Below are 4,823 nucleotides of genomic sequence, written 5' to 3'. Positions count from 1 at the left end.
AATAGATTTCATGCAATGTGACCATTTAAATAAATTTATTTGAGATACAAACCTGATTTAATTTAGCTTGCTAATTAACTTTAAATTCTCAGAAATACTTCCTTGTATCCTATTATTAAATAAAATAGCTTCTTCATTAAAATGGTTACTCTGGTGGTTAGATGATAAAAGTTGTCCCAGCATCTTTCATTTGACTACTTAGTCCCTAGCGGGGCGTTTCTTAAGGATTTGGTGTGATCTTGCTGGAGGAGCTATACCGCTGCAATTGAACTTCAACTTTTAAAATCTATAGTTCATTTCGTTTTGTTTTGTTTTGTTTTTTTGAGACAGGGTTTCTCTGTGTAGCCCTGGCTGTCCTGGGACTCACTCAGTAGACCAGGCTGGCCTCGAACTCAGAAATCCATCTGCCTCTGCCTCCCGAGTGCTGGGATTAAAGGTGTGCGCCACCACTGTCTGGTCTATAGTTCATTTCAAGTTAATGCTTTCTGCTTCCTTTTTCTGGCTCAAGATGTGAGCTCTCAGTTGCTGCCCCACCCTTTATTTTATTTTATTTTATTTACTTTATTTTTTGCATGCTGTTTGATTATAGCCATAGAAAAGTAACTCTTACCCTGCCTTTATCTGTCTTTGCATGTCTCTCCCAAAGGTGTTCTGTGTGGGCTTCTTTCCATGTTCACAGTCTCTGGAGTAAATGTCTCTCTTTTACTCTATATGTCTGCCACATATTTAATACTTTGAGTAGAAGCTGGCCTTTTTAGGTGATTGTAACTTACTTAGTGAAGTCACTAATGAGACCATGGTTCTGAATTCTTTGTAAACCAAATTAATAACCAATAAAAATCATAGCAAATGCATAATGCACGATTCATATCATGTCTGTGAACCATGGACACCACGGGATGGAATTAGACACACCACATAATACAATTTCCATCTTCTTCCACTGTGATTTCACAGTTTACTATGGACAGCAAGAACATCACATTTAAGTATCAAATTCAATGCTTTTTTGTAATTATTTTGACAAAACAAAGTCTACATTGAAATAAGTATACATTGGTTTTTATGTTTGATCACAGCATAATGTGACTTCTGCAAGGCCATATAATTATAGTAGAGAATTTAAAAATTTTCATCTTAAGGACTTGGGTAACACTTAAGAGCATACTAGTTAAATGCATATGATTAATATTTATAATAGTTTTATCTTTTGACAACTGTATTCCACAAAGTTATATTTAGTTTGCAAAATACCAAGAGAAAATAGGAGATTGCTTTAGCAAAATGACTTTTCTCACCCATGAAGCATAATTTCAAAAAGTTTTGAAAAATACAAGGGGGTTCATCAAAGCAGAGTCTTACAAGATTATTTCATCCTTAGAATTTGACTGGAGAGTAAAGAAAAAATATAAGAAACCTAAAAACCTATCATTATGTGCCTTTTCCTGGGGAGAAATGAACATATGTCTACCCAGACAAGGGAAAGAAGACAGATCAAAGCAATAGTTCAAACCATGTCTGGCTTACTCAATCCGTGAGTATATTAATGCTTCTGACAGAATGGGTAAGAGCTTACTTAGAGAAGACCATGATACTACAGCATCACTGCAAAGCCACTCCAGCATGGGTGATGACACAGGAGCTCTGCATCCCTGCATCTCCCCTCAAAGCTTTAAAGCAGATCAACAGGTCGAGTCTTCTTCATCCACTCTCTGTCTTGCGAAGGGATGTGTGAGCCTTGAAAAGATGAAGGATTTCCTGAGACTTGTGGTTTATTTTATGACCCTTGCAAGTTTTCTTGAGTTGCTGAGTCTTAATCACTCTCTCCCAGATGGAGTGTTTGTCATTGCACACATTTACCCATTAGAAGGTATTATATAGCTGAAGGGACTTCTTCCTCTCATCAAGTGGCTGTCATCATATTGCTAAAAGAAAGGACACTGAATCTGATCATGATCTTTACAAACTTTATGTACTTTACATCCTTGGAAAAAGATGTGGTTTTCATGATATATACAATGGTTCTTACCAGCATAATTGTATGTATTGCATTGTATGCTTAGCTATTTTGGTGAACTTCTACTTGTTATTTAAAGTGAAAATTGTTATAACACTTCACTTGTTTCATAAAAATAACATAGTTTTTTTCCTATTAGTTTGATGTGGCCGTTGAGCAGAATATAATTTTGTTTTAAAATATGGAACCAAGCCAGGCGTGGTGGCGCACGCCTTTAATCCCAGCACTCGGGAGGCAGAGGCAGGAGGATTTCTGAGTTCGAGGCCAGCCTGGGCTACAAAGTGAGTTCCAGGACAGCCAGGGCTATACAGAGAAACCCTGTCTCGAAAAACCAAAAAAAAAAAAAAAAAAAATGGAACCAAATGTCATATCATAGGCTATCCTGGAACTCTCTGTGTATTCTAGGCTTCTTTGGAATGTCTGTTCCTCGAGTGTCAGCTTTAAAACTGCTTGGATCCTGGGCCACTGCTCAGAAATGGTCTATTGTGATTGGTTTTATGTCTATACCTCTAAATATTTTATTTAGATTGATGTTACTTCTGTTGTGGTATTTAAGACAATCACATATGGGTGTTACCCTTTCAAATCATTTTATGACATTACTGTCTTTGCAGAAAGAATTAAGCAGTTAGCATCACTGGCTATGTTTCTCGAGGACCCAATGTGTGACTTTCACCATCGAGGTGGCTCATAGCCATCTGCCTCTCGGCTTTCAGAAGATCCAATGCCCTGTTCAATTTTCCATGGCAACAAACACATACATGATACATAAAAGTAACATGCAGGCACAATAACCAAACAAACATAAAATAAATTACTTTCATGTTTTATAAAAACAAATCATACACTAAGATGAAAAGCTTCTCGTTGGCATGTATATCTTGATGCCACATTATAGACACTCTTCATTTACAGAAACGAAATTTCCAGTAGCATAGAGTTTTTATTCATATTGTGGTTTTGATCACATTTTTTTAAAAAAAGCAAATGTCATATTAAATTAAAAAAAAAACCCTACAGTATACAGCAATGATTTTCTGTGTTTATCTAATTCTTCCTAAATACGGACATCTAGTGTGTTTTCCATATTGATAGAATGTAGTATGAAAACATTCGAGTATTAATTCAATGGAAATAGGTAGAGTTTTTTGTTGTTGTTTCTTTGTTTGGATTGTTTTCTTTTAAGCAAATGATGAAGACCCAGATTTACCAACTAAACTTAACATTACATATTTAAACACTTACAAGAAATGGCAAGGTTGTTAGCATCCATGCACAAGTAGGAAACATCCTCAATTTACAATAAATCAAAAATGTGTTACCGTTAATTCAGTAATAGCATTCATCATTAAATGCTAAAAACAAAATTGAAATATTTATGTAGAAGATTCATTTGGCAATGTTAACTTCACAGCAGGCTCACACTACTCACTCACATTTTAATACAATGGGAAACAGACCCATGCTGGAGTTAAAAAACAATCTCTTCCCAGCACTACTCAAGAGCCCCATGCCTCACGTCAGACTACAATTTGTTTGACTTGAAGCAGAGTGCACACAGAGATTTCTAAGTTTTAAAGACAAAAAAAAAAAATTCTATTTTATGGTTCCCAACCACAAACTCAAGTAGAAGCTTCAACATTCTGTTTTATAAATACTTTAGATCAGGTACAGTTATACAAAAAGGTGAGTTCATTTGAAATCTTCAAAAAAGTTCATGTTATATTTCATATGCTACTTGTTCTGGATTAACACTTCTGCTAAGTATAAGTTTTGCATTGTTATCCAAGAGTAGTCTGTGCACCTTACAATTTATTCTCAAGGACTTTAACTGCCCCTCTTCTTCAACATCTGGTTTTTCTTGACCATTCTCCACAATAATTATCTTACATGAAGTTGGTACTGACTTGAAGTTACCCATTCCGGTGGCAAGAAATGACACTGAAGAAAATGAAGTGATATCTCCATGATCTACAGACCTGAACAAAGAGAAGCCTGTGTCTAAAGCAGGAAACTCACTTCAGAAAGTAGGAAATCCACTGAAGGCAGTGGAAAATGAGCCAGCCTTTTGGCTAGCAGTTCCTCAGGACCTTGTCAGTTCCCCCAAATGTCCTTAAATGAGTCTTCAGTTAAGTCAATAAAAATGAGTTCCTCCCCTGCTCCCACTGAAAAGAATTCCCTGAAGACATCATGTTTTCCAGGATGTAAAGTCAAACTCAAATGGACTGTTAAAATTACTTCCACCTCTTCATCCTCGACTACCATTTTATCCTTCTTTGCTGTGTTTGTCATAGATGGCCTACTCCATTGCATCCAATAATACCTCATATGCTGCTGCTACTTGTTTGAATATCCACTTTGTTTCTTCATTTTTTTCTGGCTGTCATTTAAGTGCCTGTTTCCCATACACCTTTTTAATATCCTCCAGTGAAACAGGTTTCTGCATGCCCAAGACTTCATAGTAATCCACCATTTTTAAGACAGATTTTTGGGAAAATTCCACGACCCAGTTGCCAGCAGAGGTTGGGTGGGGTAGGGTAGGAATAGAGAAGCTGGTCTCTTTGCATGTCTGGCATGGCTGCTCTGATGGCAGTGGCAGTCACAGAAATAGGTAGCATTTTAATGGTTAATCAATATATCAATGCAAGCTTATCACAACATGTTTAATAAAATAAGCGTAGTAAACACTGCTTAAATATACTGAAATTCTCCCATCCAGAGACTGTGTAGGTTAGCACTGCAACTGTGGTGACAGGAAGGTAATGTTGAATAAATTACATGCACAGGAATAACAAATACCTGGCTC

At 36.5% G+C, this 4,823-nt stretch overlaps 1 pseudogene; it reads right to left on the bottom strand.

The window, feature by feature from the left end:
* Positions 1 to 3,737: 3,737 nt before the first annotated feature.
* On the bottom strand, positions 3,738 to 4,490 carry LOC110297942 (dnaJ homolog subfamily B member 6 pseudogene; annotated as a pseudogene).
* Between the last annotated feature and the right edge of the window lie 333 nt (positions 4,491 to 4,823).

This window comes from Mus caroli, unplaced genomic scaffold (assembly GCF_978045245.1).
Source record: "Mus caroli unplaced genomic scaffold, Mus_caroli_1 scaffold_8, whole genome shotgun sequence".
NCBI lineage: Eukaryota > Metazoa > Chordata > Mammalia > Rodentia > Muridae > Mus > Mus caroli.
Note: the sequence above shows the minus strand (reverse complement) of the source record. Positions and strands in the feature narration are given on the sequence as shown.